Source organism: Gavia stellata, chromosome Z (genome assembly GCF_030936135.1).
Source record: "Gavia stellata isolate bGavSte3 chromosome Z, bGavSte3.hap2, whole genome shotgun sequence".
Lineage (NCBI taxonomy): Eukaryota > Metazoa > Chordata > Aves > Gaviiformes > Gaviidae > Gavia > Gavia stellata.
Genome location: NC_082637.1, coordinates 1,021,688 through 1,042,204, shown reverse-complemented (window position 1 = coordinate 1,042,204; position 20,517 = coordinate 1,021,688). Strand labels below are relative to the sequence as shown.

Sequence of the window (20,517 nt, the reverse complement as noted above, 5' to 3'; positions counted from 1 at the left end):
CGTGCTCCCATTCCTTTGGGTCACGTGCCAAAGTAGGCAATCCCTCCTGGAGACAGAGAAAGGCTTGCTGCTTCCTTTTTCCTGGAACTGAACATCTTTTCCTTCCTACCTGGTCTGTGCAGCATCTCGGCTCCAGTGCTTTGAAGTGGAAACTGCTCTTAGGGGCAACATTTTTCATTTCTGAGTTCAAGAAAGCAAGCTCAGGTGAGCTGTGGTAGCGTGGGGGAGCCTTGTTTGCAACAGGGTGTTCGAGCCGTGCCTGCTAGAGCTGCTGGGGATCCCTCTGTCCAGGTTTGGGCCGGTGGGGAGCAGCCCTGCGAGTGGCCTGCTCGGGGCTGCGGGCAGGAGGGCAGGCAGGCTCCTCGTCCCCAGGCAAGCCAGCGGTTGCTGTAAGACCCATCCGCTGGCTCAGTGCAGAAGTGAGAGGAGTTACTCAACTTCGAGATCTTTGCTCCCAAGCCCTGCAGGGGATGCTGCACGGTGGGATGAAGCATGCGGGCATCAGGGCATCGCTGGCACTGACGGGGTGCTGCCCCGATGCGCCGAAGCCATGTTGCTCTGGAGATGCTTGAAGAAAATATCAGAAATCCTCATTAAAAAAAAAAATATTTCTTTACTTGCGGTTGCTTTCAATTTTGTGATGTTTGCATTGAATAATCCATGAAAATATAATCTAGTAACTTAGCACTGTGCATGCTAACATAGTTATGGTGATGAAAATAAGGCTTCAAATGTTGGGGTTTCATGTCACGCAGCCATGCTAAAAAAAAAAAAAAATCCCTTTTAAGTTCAGTTGATGGCAAGATCTGAGCAGCATTGCGTTACTGAAATTGTGTCACTGATTTAACACAGTTCATAGTTTGTTGAAAATTTTGTAGTAATTATCAGTAGTAGAGCAAACTGCTGGCCTAAATATGCGCTCTAAATGTGGTTACTTTATTTTGGCACCATAGGTGAAATAGGGTGCTAATGACAGGAATTTTATGATCTGCTTGAAGAAAAAAGGGAGGCATTTTAACTGAAATAGTAGGAAACAGAAATGTTTTGTCTGGGTGGGTTTTTCTCCTTCCAGCAGATTTTTGTTTTGTTTTCAAGAAAGGTGGTTGTACGTACTGACTGAGAAATTACATCTAATGATTAATAGAATGATGGATGTCAAGGATCACCTTTTTTAACAAACAATAAATCAACATTTATATATTACAGGTTTTTTCCAGTAAAATTTACAATATTAGTATCACTTATTTAACAAGGTGTCAATTATTAATACTACTAGTAAAATGTTGCCTCAAAGCCAAAGGTGTCTGCATTTCAGTATTTTGCTTTTGGTTTGCATTATTGCTGTTGTACAGATGTGCCTATTAACAAGTGAATTCTTCCTCATATTTTTTTTAAAGATAGTTTATTAATATTTTAAAATTTAAAACTGTTCTACATTTAATCTCACTTCCAAGGAAATATCTAATTCATTTCAGGGGTTTTGGATTTTAGTTTATTTTTAAACATTAAATTGGAATGAAAGTTGCAGCCCCTTTGTATTCGATCGTGAGCATTCCAAAAACGTATCTCTTATCTATTTTTTTTCCATAATTTAATATAGAGATTAGGTTCTCTCTCTTTCTCTTTGCTATGAAGTTCTTTATTAAATATTTTCCAAGTGTTACTTGGTATTGCTGACGCCCAGTGTTAGACACAAGCGAAGTTGGAATTCATTTGGTTTTTCGGGTGCCTTCCCGCAGCAGCAGCGGTGTATTGTGGGGCGTGGAGCCGGGCAGTGTCCTTCCCATGGCGGTATTGATTTGCCCTTCAGCTGTTTGCAGCGCAGAGAGAACCCAGGGCCTTGTTGTTGATTATCTACACAACGTCTCGGTGAACAGTATTGACCCATTGCCGCTTACTGCCTATGGCTCTTGATTTTTCACACCGTCTCCATGACACTCATAATAAAACATACTATCTTACTGCTACGCGGCTCTGGAAGCCAACCCATCTAGCCGTAGAGCACCTGCCGCCTTTTTGGAGAGCATTTCATTATATGGGCGCGAGGTGTTGGAGCCGTTTCAGGGTTGTATTTGAACCCCGTTTCAAGGGGGACCCGTACCCTGCACTCAGGCTGCGTCCTGCACGGCGGCGGAGGACTGGCGGGAAAGGGGGCTCGTTCGGCTGTGCTTTGTTGCTGCAAATCGCAGAGCAAGGCTATGTGAGGCGCGCTCAGCACGGCTTTTGAAATGCGTGAATAATCAAAAGAATTCCTGAGATTTTTAAGGAAAGGAAAAAAAACCTGTTATGAAAAGTGAAATTATATAAAATGTCAAGATCACTCTTAAAATTTTAAATGTTTTGATAATAAGTTCCAAAATAATTATGACAAATAGAAATATCAAACAGGTTAGCTGCTTTGTTTTAGTTAATAAGTTACCAGCTTTTTGAAATCCTTTACATTATAATCTTTACATTATAATTTATTATTAAATAGCCGTAAGTTGGAGGAGATTATGGGAAGGACTCCTTTGCAATAGTTTTCTTTTATGCTAATATTATTTTACACTGTGCTTTAGATTATTACTATGCACTGCTGCTATGGGGGATTTCTTTGTTTTTTCCATAAATAGAACTGTTCCACAATAAGCAATTTTCTAGTATTAAACTGCACTAGGAACTCTGTTCTGAAGTTTAAATTAGAGTTATTTAAAGTACTAGCTAAGCTTTGGTGTGTTGTCGTCCAATATTTGCTGCTGAATCCATTTAGCATTTTCCCTTGCTGGAGAAGTAGTGGGTTTGTGACTAGAATATTTTTAAATCCTTCAAAAACACGGTACGCTGAGACAGACGATGGGAGGTAAAGGCTCTGTAGGAGGATGTCCCAGTCTGGTGGTGTGCAGAGCAGCCCTCCCTCCAGGAGACGCTGAGCCCCCTCCATGCCTAGGGAGGACCCAAGTTCCCTGTAAGAGGATTTTTTTAATAGTGCCTGGTGCCACATCCATCAGAGTGACATCGGCAGTCTCCAGAGCAGCATTTAGCAGTTCAGTGTGTATTCATCACAGGTGATGTCTCTCTCAGGAAAGCAAAATTGTAAATGGAGGGAGCTGATGACTGGCGGCTCCCGGGCAGAGGGAAGGAAAGAAGTGAGAAGGGATCTCTGCTGTCATCAGGTCTGACCTCCTGCATGGGGCAGGGCGCTTAAATCCAGCATCGCTGTGCAATGGGTATCTTCAGAAGATCACCTCATCTTGATCTTAAATTTTCCAGTAACGGAAAAACTGCCAGAATCGTCATAATTTGTAGCAGTAGTTAATGATTTTCATTATTAAAGCTACATGACTTTGCTTTAGCTTCAACTTCAGACCAGTAGGTCATGTTACATTTAACTGTTAATTTGTGTAAGATATTGTTAAGATATTATAAGATATTGTTAATTTATTTTCTGCATGTGAGTGCTCTAGGCACGGCCAAAGTCCCACCATCGTACTTGATAAACGGAAGAGATGAGGCTCCTCCGGGCTGGAGGGATGCTGGCGAGCCCAGCCAGCCCAGGATGCTCTCAAGGCTTGTGCCCTTCAGGTTTTTCCTCCCCAAACCCTCTCGGTGTTCTCAAGCTCTATCAGCAGCAGCTTTTGCACAGCTTCTAGGTTAAGGCAGGCCCTTTTGGGACCCCAGGAGAAATGCGCCAATTCAGCAGTATTTCTGTTTACAGCTGCATTCCAAACCACATCAATTAACCGATATTTAATCCATCTAACAGCCAACCTGTTTGTTATGTATCATTTTAGTTTCTCCCAGGAATGTATAAGACTGCACCAAACACCTTTCAGAAGTCTTGCCGCATGGGAGTTTTGACTTCTATCATCAAAACCACACATTTCAGTAAGCGTGCTCAATGCAACCTCTTTTCTATAAAACTACGTTGTTTACAATGTTTATATTCTATTTATATAAATGTTTCATTAGGATCAAGTTCATATGAAACATACCTTTCTTTGGGGGGTTTTGCATCAGGCAGGTGGGCTTTTAATTATTCAGGTCGTTCTCTTTGCTCTTTAAGGTACAACTTTGGTGTAACTAATACCATGAGCTCTCTTCCTTCCCCTGCAACACCCTCATTTTTCTAACAATTGGTGGGAGTCCGTGTTAATGAGCTGTGAGCCCTTTGGCTGCTTCGCTCAAAGCTTCTACGTCTGGCTACAATTATCAGTGCACATTTTACTTGAGAAATTTTTTTTGTTTGGAAAAGCAAATGATTCTGTGGCAATTTATTCTTTTGTCTGAAGAGAAAATTGAGCAGTTCTAAGCCAGAGTCTGAAAATACCTGGTAGTGGGTATAAATTAGTCTTTGATCTTGCATATCAGTTCTGGTTTTGCCAGGAAATAGACCTTAATCACCATTTTAGTCCTCCAGTGTCGTCATGTGCCTCTTCGAGGTTGTGGCTGAGATCTTGAAAAGGGCTGAACAATGTAACAGGAATTTGGTGTGGGAGAGACACAACAGATTTGGTGGTTTGACGATAACACGCTGAATCGAAATGCAGATATATTCTGAACCAATTGTTGGGTAATCAAAATGCCAGAGTTCTTGTGTTGCTTGCTCTGTCTGACCAGCAGTGGTCTTCCACAGTTGTCTTGAATGCTGAGAAAGCTGGTCAGGGTGGTGGGGTTTGGTTGGTTGGGTTGGGTTTTGGTTGGTTTTTTCAGGCAGTGAGTTTGTGCTTTCATGTGGTTTGTCTGGCGCTCTTTCTGTTGCCATGCTCTACCTAAACGCTGTTCCAGCCCAGAAAATTAGGCATGTACCTTCTCCTTGAAATTCCCATTCTGCTTGTTCATGTGACTTTTGACAAATTTCCTCAAATTTCTATTTCTAGAGAAACTGATGGATAGCTAAAAGGGAAAATGTGTGGCTGAATCACCTCTACACTCTTCACAGGGAGGTTACATTCAGGTTGCAAATTACTCATGCTATGCTCAAAAATGAAACACCGGTACAAAATGTTTACAACCTTGTTCTGTGCCTTAATTCTATTTTGAAAAGAAATTACCATAAGAAAAGGGCTGAATAACAACTTTAACAGAAAGGCTGTTATGCAATTAGCCTAATGCATGTATGTTTTTATGCTTTTCTTTATCTGTGTGATCTCATCCCGCTTTTATTCTGGATAACAGAAAGCTGCCTACATTTAAATAGACTAACACTCGCTGGCCATTTTTCTCCTCTTCGTCGTTACGCACAGGTTGTGCTTTTTGGGCTGGCCTTTTACTGGCACAGCTTTAGGACCGAGCGTGGGTCTCCCTTCTTGGAGACACGGGGGTGTGTATAAAGCTCCCCAGAAGAGGTGTGTGGCGGTTCTGTGTCCGCTGGCTCGCGCAGTACCAGAGGGGTGTTTGATGGTGCGAAGGTGCTGTCCGCTTCAGCCGAGCAGGGTTTTGAGCGGCCGAAGCTTTGAAGTGTACGCAGAGCTGCCTTTAACTGAGTCATAGTTATCAGGTATTGCAAAGGTTAAGCTTTATCAGCTGCACAAAAAAAGGTTGAGGTTTCATCAAAAACTTCCATCCTCACAACCTGTCGACCACAATTTGATGATGATTATTGATTATTTCACAGCCTTTCACTCACTCTGGCACTGCGGCCGGCCTTGATATACAGATAGGGCTGCAGTCCAGCTAAAATAAGACTCCATCTTGATAATGGACTGAGATGAGATACTGTTATTTGATAAAGATAATTGATGTTTCACAGTGAATTGGAAAACAGTTCTGAGTGCAGCAGATCTGCGGCTGCTCCATCTGCAAATGCGGCCTTTGTTTACAAAACTCGGCAGAAGACATGCCCTTAAACCTCTCAGCCGCAGCGCTCTGAACGCACTGTTTCGGCATGGCTGGCAATTTTTAGCCAAAAATAAAACACACTGAGAAGCAGGGCTTGTAATTTTGCAGTCACGATAGAGTTTCTCGAACGTGTACGTAGCTTAGCGTGCTTCTGCTGAGACACCCTGGACATTTTGTTTCTTCTGCTTGGGATGCACTTGAGAATTTATTTCCTAATTTACTACCCTAAAATCCTTCTCTTTTTTTAGTATTTATACATGGCATTTGAATGAGGGAAAATGCTGCTTGAAAAAGTTGAAATCTGTCAAGGGAAAATAAGGTGTAGGGTGTGGCTAGATTTCTTCACTCTCCTGAAGTTTTAGCCCACTGATTTAAAACATAAGGCGTGACTGTGCTCTCCCATCTACGCCTTTGTTGCAGCCCCCGGTTTTGAATTGCTTAAGGTATCACTCGTGGCAAGTTCTGTTCGCCCAAGTTCTTTCAGTCCTATTACAACCTTTGTAACCTCTAATTAAGCAATAGGCGATGGCAGGGAGTGGGGTTATCATGAGCTAATGACACCCCAAGTGTGTTGTGTGGCACAAGGTTCATCTGTGAGCTGCTAATCCTCTGGGGGAGTGATTATCTAATGATAAACGTGCCACATTGCAGCTCGTTGATGCCGCTGCAGTGTGCTCCTGCCGCTGCCGGCGTGGCTGAATTACGCTTCCCGTTCCAAGCGTCATCTTTTCCATTGATTTTACAAACTGACGGTTTTGAGGTTTTCTGAAGTGACTTACATACTGTGCAAAGTCATGACCCATGAGACATGCTTCTTTCTTTTTTTATTTTTTAAGAAATACATTTATTAAGAACACGAGGAAAAAAATGCGTAGTCACTTTTGCCAGGCTAGAAGCAGTCTCAGCAGGTTGAATGCAGCTAAAGGTTCATGTTAAATTAAAGACAAATAATTAGTATTTTGCGGAAGATTGTAAACTGTCATCAACATGCAATTGAAATTCCTTTCTTTAGCGGTGCATTACTACAGAAAAAGAATGATACTCTGCTACTTTTTTCAAATTGAACACTAAATCAGTGTTATCAGACTGCAGAGAGATATTTCAGGTAACTAGATTTTAGGATACATGATTGTCACTGGCTTTGGAATGATGGGAAAATATTAATGTCTGAAAGTCGCTTAGTAATATTTTGCTCATCAGAGTCTTTAGCACTGTTTATAGCCAAAACAGATTTAGTGGCATTATTCATTAATTATAATCATGACAATCCATAAGCATTAATTTGCCGACATTCTTTTGAGGGGGCTTTTCCTCATTGTGCGGGTGAGCAGCAGGCATTTCGTCTGGCTTTGTAAGGTATCTACCGCAGAGGGATGCGTGAGATCCGGCATGAGGCTTTCGAGTATCCCTTTCGCTCGCTGACTGTACCTGGCGCCCAGAAACTTGGGGTTGATATGATTATCTCTATTTAAAGTTACGTCAGTAAATTCTTGCTGGATAACAGAGTCCGCTCCAAAATCCCCCCATTAATCCATGCATATGAGCTGTTTGATAACATTTCTAGAGGAAAAGAAAAATTAAGTGTTTGGGTATATAATGAGAGACTGGCCCTTACAGAGTCACTAACTGAAAGAGTTTAGTTCAAGCCGGAGAACTAAAGCTGCCTGCTGCTGTTACGTCTTCTGGGCCCCTTACCAGTGTAGGAGGTGGAGCCTTTTTCAGAAAACACATCTGTTCTCCCCACCAAGAGGGCTCAAACTGAACAAGTTCATGAATTTTATTGGAAAATATCAGCATACCTCCAGTATTGTTCTCATTTTGTAGGGGATTTTTGGCTGTTGACTTCAGCCCGGGTATTTTGCATGCCTCTCCGTGTGTTCCTGTTGGCTGGTGGCTCCAGTCTTGGAAGTGCAGGGAATTCTCTCTGAAAACAGGAACTCTTCACCAGCATTGAGCTGTAGATTATATAGGTTGTATACGTGGCTGTATATTTTGATGTGTAATTTATGAAAACTTTGTCTCCTGTAAAGAAACCTGCTGAAGCTAATGCCATTGCCGTTAGTGATGTGGTTACGCGTGCACCCAGGGGTTCCCCGGGTCTGGACACCAGCTGGGACTCGCAGTCAGGTCTGCATTCCTTGTGGATAGAGAATGGTTTGGTAAAGTGCACACAAAGAGCACACAGTATAGTCAAGAAAGCTATAGAATACTCTGTTTTCATAGATTAAATCTTTGTTTTCATCATTAAATATTTAGAACTGCATTGCATAGAGATACTTGTAACTGATCTTGAAGTGAGCCGTGCTTAGTGTAAACTGGCTGCACACCTCTAGTACTGGATGCGTAAAGGGCTTGTCATGAAAACAAATGGTTCATTTAGCTGAGTAGTATCTCATTCTTTAGATGTTTCCCTCTGTAATCACTCCCTTACCCTGGCGCTTGCTCCTGCCCGGGCGGGTGTCTGTGGGGAGAGCGGCTGGCGGAGGATGAGTAGCCGGGGGAGCCCCCGGTCCCCTTTGTGGGATCGCTGCAGTGAGCATCGCTGCTTCGGCAGCCTCAGAGTGCCTCCCCGGCGGGAATCTGCAGACAATGCAGATACGAGCTTTTGTACGTGAAAACTCTGTCATTTTCACTGGCAGATAAAAGAGAAGCCTGAGTGTTGGGTCGGTTTATTTCAAAGCAAAAGATGCTTTTAAACATTGGCTGGAATCAATACTGTTTGGTCCGGGGTACTTTATTTGGCTCACTGCAGAATTAAAGTTAGAGCTTTGGCAGTCGAAGCAGTAATTGAATTGTGCATAATATTATTTTATTTCAGTACCTAGATGCCTTTGCAAATTTTTATTCTTATATAAGGCAGAAAATTATTTCATAATGTATTTGGAATGAATAGTTGCTGATGGCAGATGGCTTGATTTCATTAAGTTTGTTTACTGAATAAAAGACACTGTTCTCAAATACGGTATTTTAAAGGCAGAAAAAGAAAGATAGCTATCCTCCAATCTGAACCTGTAAGTGCATTTACTGACGCTGTCACACTGACAAGTTCAGATGAGGCAGGAAAACTTGTTAGTAGAAACACGCATCCTCACACTGCAGGTGGAAGATAATTACTGAGTATAGCCTTTTAATTTCCTAGGCCAAAATCCTTTCCTCAGTGGAGGCAGGAAGGGAAGGGAAGCCGTCAGGCTGCAGAGCGAATGCCATCGTCCTGTCCTGCAGGCACAGAGCGCACGCGGAAGCACGTTCAGCGCGGTGTAGTGCTGCCCCAGAAATGCCCTGTGGTGCCGTCTGTGGGACAGAGAGCCGCAGTAATGTGCACGGGGGCTGGGGGTGCCTTCTGCTTGGCTTGTGGTTAGCCTCTGACTCACAGAAGCAATGGCAAAGTTCATAAGGGAAAATCCATAGTAACGTAACACAAGGTGGTAATAAGTGCATCGCTGGCTAGCAGGGCAGGGATTTAAGGGGACGTGCTTTGGCTGCACCGGCACTCACACCTTCATGTCCTCACTGGCAGAGATGCAAGCCTCACTCTCTAGTTCTATTTGCATTACATTTCCAGTACAAGAGAGCCGGAAGGCATCGTGCTGTTCTGTGTGTTGCAGACCCCTTTTCCCTATAGGCTGTAGTAGCTTTACCCTGAGCTGATTTTTCTAAACATGCCCAATAATACAATTGAGGGATTTTATTCATTTTTACTGTAGCAAGAAATGGTCTTAGCCTATCAACAGCAAATCCCAGCTACATTAGGGATGCAATAATAAAATAGTCACTTTTTTCCAAGTTTCTCAAATGTCTTTTAAAAGCAGTGTTTAATTATGCCCAGTTGGTTAGCTGGTAGTAATTTAGCAGTATATTTTATGAGAGTAAACTCTGCTGATATGCTTCTACAGGGGAGGCTGGTGGGGATTTAGCCAAGGTGTGAATTTACAGCACACTAACTCCTCTGCATTAACTGTCCGCTTGGATATTGTTGATCTGCACCAAATCTGCCTCTGTGCATCACAGATAAATCTACTTTGCATGTATAAATATATGCATTAAGTTACAAGTAACAAACGCAAGCTGCGAGTCCTCATGTACAGCCTGGCGACTGCGCTGTAAATTCATAATATCGTAACTACACCCAACTTCCCAGCTTCAGCAGGCAAAGTAATGAGGCCTCGGGAATCACTAAACTTGCTTTTTAGGTTATGCTGATCAGCAAGGCTAGTTTGCTAAAAGACAGGTTTCTTCTCTTTCTGTACTTTTTTCTAGTTGATTTGGAGACCGGCTTAAAGGAGCTTGCCTGTTCTGCCTTTGCAGGCATACCGCGTTTGCAGATACAGGAACATCTTGTTGGAAGTGGGAAGGCAGGTATAGATGCCAAGGGAGGACTGTGAGTCCAAGAGCAGAAATCAGGACTGCTCTTGAATAATCAAAGTTAGTAAAAATTAAATAAAAAATTGATTCAACTATGGCTTTCTACTTAACTCTTATGCCTCAGCTGTTGGCTTCCAAAGTGGAGAGCCGACAGCGTAATCCATTCCAGTAAGGGTTTTTTCCTTTTTGAAGTGGCACAATTCAGTATACAAAAGTCAAATAGACTGGAAAAAGATATTAAACTCCCTGACCAGCCTCGGAGGCCACAAGCCCCCCGCTGCGTTACAGATTTATTACAGCACTGAGTTAGTAGCATCCGTAGGAGCAGTGACAGAGAAGTAGGTATACAGATTTTATACTGAGGTCTGTAAAGAAAATGGAGTTTCCATGTATCTAAAATTATATCCAATTTAGCTGTTACTTCCTATTCAGACACTATTGCTTACACAAAAAGTGGCCTCAACTCTTCTTTTTCCCTCTACAAAAAGCTTTTTTCTTCAGATGCTGCTAAAGCAGATTTCTGGAGCTGTCCAGGGAACCATCCAGCTGGGAAAGGGAATAAGGATTTTTTTCCCCCATTGTTCTTATGACTTTCATAGGAAATAATTTCTCAGAAATGCTATTTTTGTTAAAGAGAGAATCCCTGATTACCCCATGCAGATTTGGCAGTGTTAAGCCAGATAAGTTGTTGTCAGTCATCTCTGTGTGTAAGAACTGTCATCCTTTTCCCTAGAAGACTATCACTTCCTTTAAAGACAAGCTGAAACAAAAGTGTATGCAAATACCTTTTAAAAATGAAATTTTTAATGAAATGAAAAATGAGGTAGAAATAGTGCACTAATATGCATTAAATGGTGGTGGCCAAACCTGGGTTTCTCCCTTTGGGGTTGCCCGTGGCCAACAAGCACATGCTTAAATGTGACTCTGTCTCTCTGTAGATGTACAGAACTGTTAAAACTCGTGTTGCTAACGCATTTTTTAACTGATCTATTTCTGCAACCTAGGCATGACCTTTGTGAATGCATTTTTTCCTTTTGGACGTTTGTTCTCTGTTAGGGAAGAACACGGTCCTGAACTCGGGCTTTGTGCTCGACTGCTTTCTGCTTGGCTTCTCGCATCCGGAGGTGTTGGACCTATAGGTGTCCGAGCATGGGGAAGGGCTGGAATCCCGAGGGAGCAGGGACTCGGTGAGACCTGCTGAATCCATAGGAGAACTCTGCTGCCGGGGCTGCGTTTCTCCGGGAGGCAGCAGGACACCTGCTTGCGATTCAGCCCCAGCGCTGCTGCCAGCGGCTGCAGAATGGCTTTTCAGCTGCAGGCAGAGGGGGACGTAGAAAATCTGCGATGAAGCTAAAGCTTTTAATCCAGATATCAAAGGACATTTTGGAAGAAATTGAAACAATAATTAACACCAAGCAAGGAAAATCTCTATCCCTGATACATTTAATAACTCGTAACCAGAAAAATTTGTGAACGTATCATCTCTTATACTTTGTCAATTATTGAGTAATTATTGGTCACAAATTTGTTTTAAAATTTTATAGCTGCACAACTGCATATAATGCTCGAGGTATTGCTACTGTCTATTATCCTGACTGAGTTTTCCTAAAATTTAGAGCACCTGTGTGAATAAATGGCCCTGTTATTATTCACATGGTTTCTGAACACCCAGATGCATTTTGAACACAAGGCCCAGAGCACTTCACCCTCTTCTTCTCCACCCATCCCAACCGTTGTTTAGTGATGTTTTAATTGCAAAATATTGTGGAATATGCTAATGTCCATGATCCACATAATACAAAAATATACGCTTGCTTGATGGTAGAAAAGTGAACCTCTTGTTCGGTGGAGGACTTTGCTCACGGTAAACTGGGAGGTGCCGGCAAGGAGGACTAGTCATTACGCGCTGCAGTCCTGGCGTTCCTACCTCACGCCGCTTGCGGGGCCAAGGGCGGCACGGTGTCCTGGTGGAGATTACTGGATGTGCGTGTTTGCGCACGGGGGTCTAGCCAGTGTTCCCAGTTAGGTAAGGTGGGTCTCGAAAGAAGCATAAATTAATTAAAATAATAATTTCAAAAAGCTGCGGTGTTTTTCAAATGCAGTGACATTGCATCGCTAAGTGTAAACCATTGTACACAAACTATTTGTAAGAAAGCTTTAGACTTGTAAGAAAATGTTCTCCAAAAAATTTTAAAATTGAGGACTGCAATTTCCAAGTTTCCACTTGTTTTGATAATCTTTATGCTGATGCTTGTGACGCTTGGAAGAGGACGCGAGTGGTAACTGTGGAAAGAACAGGCAACATCGGGGAGTTCTGCAGCAGGTGACAGTTTGCCCAGGAATGACTAAAGATCTGGAAATACAGCCGGTACTAATTAGAAAATTAGAGCGAGGAGCGGTGAGAATCAGAAGGCTGGCTTCAAAAATGACAGCAGAGTTGCTTTCCCAGAGTCCGCAGGGCAGAAGGCACTTCCAGAAGGATAATTAAGTCCCCAAACCCCACCGTCCTGGCTGGAAGCACTGATCTCGTTAGCTTTTCCTCCTCCGTTGGAGTTGCAGAACGCTTTTCTTTAAAGTCTCGGGTCACTTGGGAATTATGGATTTGTGTGTTTTGCAAGTGCATTGAAGGCTCTGAAGTCAAAGGTTAAAAATACTCTGGCGCTCCAAATATGACTGTGACATTGCTCTAACTCGTTTTCTTTAAAACTTGGATGAGTAAAGCTGGAGCTGAAAGGGAAGAGCAGCATCTTAGCAGAACTGTTTGAGGATGAGTGCTTCTTGCTGTGCCAAAAATCCCATAGCTCTCACGGTTTCATCTATACTGACACAGCTTAGAATGAATTTTAGCCAAAGGGTACCTTAGCAAAATGTCCTTTGACTTGAAAGAGTGGGAAACCTACGGGAATGTTGTGCCTGGCTGCAGATCTCATGACGGCTGCTTGAACAGGAAAGGAGAAAAACTGGGATTGCTGCGACCACATCCAGCTCGTCACCGGAGAGGCTTTAGAGGTTGGAAATGCTTCGTGTTCCAGCCGCTACATTCTCTGACTATCAACTATCAAATAGAAGTCAGCACATGTAGGCAGGTGAGAAGCAGATTTTTGATTGGGTTAACCCTCGTTATGAAGCAGTATTTCCCTAACAGTGAGGAACTACATAGGAAGAGGGGATGCTCCATGTATTCCTGTCTCTGTTAACTCACTGTAGGGCAGCATTTCATTCTTAGTCTAGTTAGAATTTTTAATAGCTTTTTCTTTCAGTAGGGACTGATTCTTAATGAAAATTACGAGGTAAATTACGAGGTTTTGACAAACACTCTCTGTAAGAGAGCGCATTCTCTCTCTCTCATCGCTGTCTGGTGCTTTACCTAAGTTTCTTATCTTTAAAAAAGACTGTTCTGTGAACTTGATTGTTTCACTACATAAGAGCTGTATCAAACTTATGTGTTTGCTAGGAAAATAGCGTCGCCTATCCTATCTGCTCCTGAAATCTGTTTTAATAATACTTATTTTTTCTCTCACTTCTTAAAATCACGAATCAGGCCTGAATCGTGTAGCCAGCATCCGTCGTTCTGTTCAGCTCATGTCCGTGGGTTGTGTGTTCTCCCGTGGCTGGATGAGGGAGCTGACTGGGTTCTGCTTGGAGCAGCTGCCCCGCAGTGGCAGGGGTTGGGGGGGGCGCAGGGACAGTGCTGCTGCATGTTTTGTAGCGGGGTGGGGGCACCAGTAGCCTCCACAGGCCTCCTTCCTTCTGCCAAAGCTGTTAAAAAGAGTAAGTATTTTTCCCTTGGGCCTTCAGGTAGTCACTAAATGAACTCGCTTTGTTGCCTTTAGAATTGGAGACCCATTAGATTAATTTTTTAAAAAGTTTCTCACACTCCATCCAACAGCGGGCTCCTACCCTTGCCTCCCTCCTCGCAGTGCTCCGCTGCGACGCAGCCTCTGACCACCTTACACCACGCTGCTTGGATTGCTGTCACTTACTGGGGTTTAATCTCAGCTTTCCTAATGATTTATACAGCTGTTCCCAGAAAGGGAATGATTTGCATTTTGATAGCTCGTTAGGTGAAGTCCGTGTAATAAACAGTAAATCTGGTCCATGTTGGGATTTTCTGGAGAGCATTCAATGTCTCTTCTCCCTGTAAAGTGCTCTCTGGTGCTGGGATATCCGCCCAAACTTCCTCACGACCGTTGAATGTCAGCCTTGAGGGGTTTGTGGTTCAAGATCTAAGGCTTTACAGGGCTTCCCAGCAGCGAGCCTGTGCAAATCCAGAGACCTGGTGTTTGTCCAATACGATGTCTTGTTTAGATTCCTATCTACAGTTGTTGGGGGTTTTCTTCTTTTAACACAAACTGCTTGTAATTACTATTATACCCCTTCGAGTAGGGATTTAAATTAATTCTTCTGTATCTCGCAAAATACTATTAAAAAACCTGGAAAAATATTAAGCACACACTTCTTCCATTTTCATTGGTAAGAATATCCTAATCATACTCAGAATTAATATTTTAAATTATTTTCCTGGAAGTTAAAGCATAAAGCTTAGCCTGTGAGCTGTTGAAACCTCTTTTAAAATGGTAATTGTCAAGGAGATATGGATTTCAATAGCAATAGCAGGTTGTCCAACACGTACTCATGCAGATATTCTGAGGTTACATTACAGTATTACGAACCTTTCAATAAAGTGCAATGGCATTAGTTTCACAGAGGAAAAAATCACTGCCGATACTCTGGAGTGGGTGGTTTATACATTCGGGGCAATTAATTGCCATACGGATTTCGATGGTCCACGTGAAAATCTTCAACTGAGAAGTATGTTCCTCAAGCGAGAGCAGGCAGCGAGTGTTGTGGCCGTGGGGGTGTCTGAAAGGCAGGCTGGGCTGGGCGCTGGAGATCCAGGCGCACACTTCTACCGTGACGGGTTCGGGGAAGAGAAGGCAAGTTCTCGGCTCTTCTGTGCAGCGTTGTGAAGCGGTTTGGGGCTGGAGCCGTACAATTTGGGGATGGTTTTAAACCATCCCGTAACACTTGGGTGGCTGCAGCTGCCATCTCATTTTTTCTGGATTAAGTTCAGTCGAGAAAGAAGCTGCCTCATTTTCTGGTTGTCATTTGCTCGGGAAGTAAAAGCAAATTGTAATGAGGGACTCGCAGCAGGAGAACCCCCTAACAAATGAGAGCCATATATTGACTGACAGCTGGCCTGCCACGCCAGTGAGAAATGTATTTTTATACACGGCCGTTCAAGGGCACTTTCCGCTCCCGTTGAATGCTGCCTGTCAGATCATGCACGGCACATTTGAATACTGAGGAATTGTAATGGCTGATGCAAAATTGTATTACTGTAAGGTTAAAAATTAAGTTACGTTTTTTAACTTAATAAAATGCATAATACATGCGCTTTGACTTTATCTTGATATTATTGAGAAGCCACTTGAAGGACAGGAAGAAAATTAATTTAAAGATGCAATATACTCTTTTTCTCAGTGCCATCCTGAAATTTTTACTGCAATTGTTAGTATTACTGGAACTAACATAGAAATTAAATTATTAAAGATACTGAAACTGTTTTACGTTAATAGTATTTTAGATATTTCCACTAAATTGCTTGGAAAGTAGGGATTTATTTTTTTAAAGTGTTCATAAAAACCTCTGAAGGGCTGTCGTGAAAGAATTTACTTTTGGTATGAAAAATGAGATCATATTTTAGATATCTTTTCAGGCAAAGCCGTTTAGTTTTGTATAACTTTGTTCTTATAAAGAGTAACAGCTCAGGACGCCCTGCCCTGCCTGCCCCCTCCCCACAGCCAGCCGTGGCCGCGCGCGGGGCCAGCGCGGTGGCGGGGGGCTCCTGGCCTTGGCTGGGGCAGTGCACCTCTAGAGGGAACGACTTCGCGTGGCTGGTTGGTCCAGTGAGGACAGCTGTAAACGAGGGTGTTTCCTTCTTTTTTTAAACACAAAGATTAGTATAGTTTACGTTACTCACGACTTTTAAGCATAGAACTTTTAAGTTTCATATTATTCAGAATCCATTGTATTTCTGTAAAACTAGAATCAAAATAGAGTAAAAAGTTACATAAATCCTACTTGCGCTGGGGGCGCGAGAGTAGATTATGTCTGCTGTGTTTAAATACTCGTTTTGTATGACCTCTGCGGACACGGGTCCGCGCTGGTTTCCGTGCTCGCCGTAGTACACCCGTGCTGGTCGTCTCCTGGAGCGCGAGGGCTGGAGATCCCCGAAACCTGTGGACGGCGGGTTACTGTTAGAGGCACGGCCACAGCGGCTACTGCTGGGAACGAGAGGCCAGGAACGTAACGGCAAAAGGTGACTTCCTACCATCTGTTGTAAATCCCAGGTACCCCCTCCTTTGTAGGTACCGATCTTAAGTGCATATATTCTGAAATAAGTAAATTTGTCCCACGAAAGTATGATGTGAGGAGCCGTGCAGCAAAAGAAGACAGATGTGCAGGAGCCCAGGAAGGAGTGCTGCTGCGGACAAAGATAAGAGTCACAATCTCGGAAGAAAAAAGAAAAATGGGTCCTGGGCATAGTACATCGCAGCCTGGCGAAGGTGCTGTTAATCTCCTTGTGCCTGCTGGGCTGCTCTCGCTTCAGTCACTGTGGGGGCTTGGGTTTACCTTCGCAGCAGTCATCGCAAGTATTTATTTTTATATATTTACTTCCTAGGTAAGCTATTGTTATCGTTATCTCAAAGGCCAGTATTTATTCCTCTGCACAGTTTGGGCTCTGTATATGTTCTGCAGGGTTTTGCACCCTACATTAGCATTAAAATCCAACTTCTGATTTTTAATTTATAAAAAAAAAAAAAAAAGACAAAAAACTTTTGTTTGCTTGATGTGGAATCACTCAGTGCACACCAGTGCTGGGATACCTCGGAGAGGTATATGCATGTCAGTAAAGCACGACTAACCTGGTTCTTCTTTGTGGCTCATTTTTAAGAATGACTAATCTGTCAGACCTAGCTCTGTTTATTAAGATCTATTGTAAAAGTGCATTATTTTTTATTTAGTGGGGGGGGGGAAGTAGAGGGGGAGTTACTTTTTTCAGTAGTGCCATCAACACCAGTGATTTTCAGCTTAACGTTCCAGCTGTTAACTGTCTTTTATTGAGCTTTGCCTTTAGCGTAATGAGCTTTAGATTTGTGATTTATTTATGTCCTTGTATAAAGTTGCATTTATGCCTGCTGTCTGGAGAACACTTCTGGGTGGTTGCTGTGGCAGATCGCCCTAGCTTGGCTGCTGGAATTGCCCGTGAAATCGTTGCCAGTGACTCCTCACTGATCCATGAAGGAGTTACAGAATCGTCTCCTCCTTAATTTTCAAATGACCATTCCTTGCCCAGAGGTGATTCGTATCCCATGCAAAAGTTGGAGCTGATGCTTTCATGCTGCTCCATGCTAAAAGCAGGCGCATCATTTTAAGGGTATTGCTTAGCTGTGGCAAGGCTCTGCTTTTGTACGTCTTTCACGTGATGGGTGCAGAAGAGCAGCGCTTCTGGGGCTGCGTTAGGCATGCTGCTTTCTCAGTGAGTTTTTTGTTTCGCTTTAGTTAAGGTACCCCCAGAGATTGGGGATATAAATATCTAATAATAAAGGTGGTAAAATATTAGTATGTCTCCGTAGCAGTCCATAAGTTACTTTATCAATTTAAAGTATGCATTTCAGTATATTTATGAAAATAAAATTGCTGCAGTGACACAGTGTTTATTTTTTATGTCACCTTTAACAGAATATTGCAATTCAATGTAGAGTTTACCAAATATTGGACTTAGAATTAGGTTGTCATAGCTTCAGTATATCATGTGTTACAGGACAACGACGGTGGCAGGTGCAGAAGTCAAATAGTCTCCCAGGAGCATCCTCCCATTAAAAAACAATTGCTTGGGCAGAGGGAAGCTGCAAACAGCTGCCCTTGGTCCCACCGTCTCTGCCGTTCGGAATTAAGACTATTCCCAAACCGGTATCGCACAGATTTTTGCATACTTTTCATTGTGTGCTCATGTAACTGCTTCGGAGCTGAAAAACTGCAAATAGTAGCTTGAAAGCGATCCCGAAGAACGAGCGTTTGCTGAGCATGCTCTGTTGAAGCGTTAGTGCTGTAATCCATTAATGCAGCGCTCAGCACCGCAGCAGAACGGTGCCAGCCAGGGGAGTCCAAGCACCAAATGTACGGCTGCAAGCAGAATATTTTGAATGAGCAGCAATAATTTGGTTTTGTTATGCTTACTCATTGGCCTTGGAAACACAACATGAGCATTGCAAAGCGGGCATTTAGACAGTGCACTAAAAAATAAATCTTGGCTTGAAAGGATTAGCATCAATTAGAGAAGCACTTCCTTTAAATAACAAAGCAGATTAATTCCCTTACGGATTGTACTTATTGGAACACATTTTCAGTAGTAAAAAGAGCAACAAGTGTGCTAGTACTATTGATTTTCTACCTTTGTATTACCAAAACATATTTTATTGACAAGTATTACTTGCTTGTTAAGTGCTAAAGAGTTTGATGGGTCTAAACATCGGATCATCTAATTAATTGCCCTTTCAAACTTCCAGCCTAAGCTGCGGTGATTACATTAAAGAGATAGGTTTGGGCTTCTGTTGGAGTTCACTCACCTTTTACAGGATAAACAAGAAATTAATATATTAATGGGTTCTTGATATATAAGGCTACTTTAGATGCAGTGTACCATTCTGAGTAGATCTTCATCTTTTAATGTCCCAGTGCTGGGTACAGGAGCACTACTTTTATTTTCGCAGCCTAATTTTATTCAGTGAATATTACAAAGTGGTTTTTTGCGCAGTTAAGCCCTGCCAATTAAAAGTTGGCACAGAGCCTCTTAATGCAGAAAGAGCTGCTGTTGTGTATTTTTGAAGAAATACTTTGTGCGCTTCTGATGCCAGCCCCGGCACTCGCTGGAGCCTGTCCTTGGGCTGGATCCCTGGGGAGCTGCGCTGCTTCTGCTGGCTGGGAGAAACCAGCGCTTGGAGCTGATCGGAGCAGGGTACCAGCTACGGGAGAGGCTCTCAGATTTGTACCGCTGGGGTATAAGATGGGAGTGTAGGTGTGCTACCTGGGTTTGCCCATTTTAAAATCTCCAAAGCATTGGAGCACACAACAGAAATGAGTCCCAGTCTTGTGTAAAGCATCCGCATATCATGCGGTTGTTAAACAGTAACCTCAAGTAATGAGTAAATAAAATAGAATAAGTGAGCAATGGCATTCATGGCATTTCTGACATACGTGTTTATATTGTTGGGTATTGTAAAATCCAAGTATTTAATGCGAGTGAGAGCACAGCTGTAAGTGTGGCGCGTGAGCAGAAGAACGTGCGAGTTGCTGAGCTGGCACAAGCGACCAGTGGCACAACTGGGGTGGAGTGCCCATCTCCTGCTGTGCCTGTAAGGACCCCGTTGCTGCCATGACACTGCACAGAAGGGTGTGCTGGAGGGGAGTGATGGTAGCGGGGTATGTAACATTAAATATTGTCACAGATCATCCAGAGCTAGGAGACCGTTACTTGGCCTGGGAAAATTTTTTGGTGGCAAAAGATGTGCATCACTAATGTGTGGTGCGTGTCTATGCACCTGTGACGCGCTGCCATGAGAAGTATGTGTGTAAAATAACGGTTCAAGCTCTAATCTGAGAAAATACTAGGTACCTTCCAGTTGTACTATTTCTGAAGAAAATCCCTTGCGCTTCATCTACAATATAAGGTTTGAACTTTTAATTACATTTAGTATGTCAGTAGTCCAAAAGATTTTAATTGCACACTTGTAGCTGAATCGAGATTGGGCATAAAGAATGCCCTCGCTCAGCGGGCAGGCGCAGCGCTGCGAGGGGGCGGCTGTACCTGCTTTCTCAGGACATTTCCACTCCCCGTGTTTGGGATATGTTCTGTGTAAGCATACCTAGATCCTTTACATTGCAATGGAAGTATTTCTTGTTAGAGTAGAGAGGACTCTCTCAGTGAAATGGTTGTCTGTGCACGCAGAGGTGCAGCCGTGAAGGAGGAGCCAGTGCGGCTGTGGGTAGATGTAATCCTGCACTCCCTCGTCTGCCACCTGGGGAGGGTTTTCCAAAAATGCGGTCACGTTCCTGTGCCATTGGAATGGAGTTTGTGGTCTTCTAACTGTTTCTGTGCAGAGTACGTTACAGCTATCCTGAAGAAAGAGCAGTGGTGTGAGTGCAGTAACTCAAACCACCGTGGTGCAGCGACGGTGGGGAAGTGGGTGCTGGAGCACCCGGGGGTGCAGCAGTGCGTGCTGCCCAGCTCTGCTCCTGGCCTTTCAGCGGCCTCTTGTGCCGGTGCCAGGGAGC

At 43.3% G+C, this 20,517-nt stretch overlaps 1 protein-coding gene across 1 annotated transcript in view; it reads left to right on the top strand.

Moving 5' to 3' along the window:
* WDR7 (WD repeat domain 7) overlaps nt 1-20,517 on the top strand; it is a 148,437-nt gene that overhangs the window by 123,591 nt on the left and 4,329 nt on the right. The gene's annotated exons all lie outside the window — the stretch shown is intronic.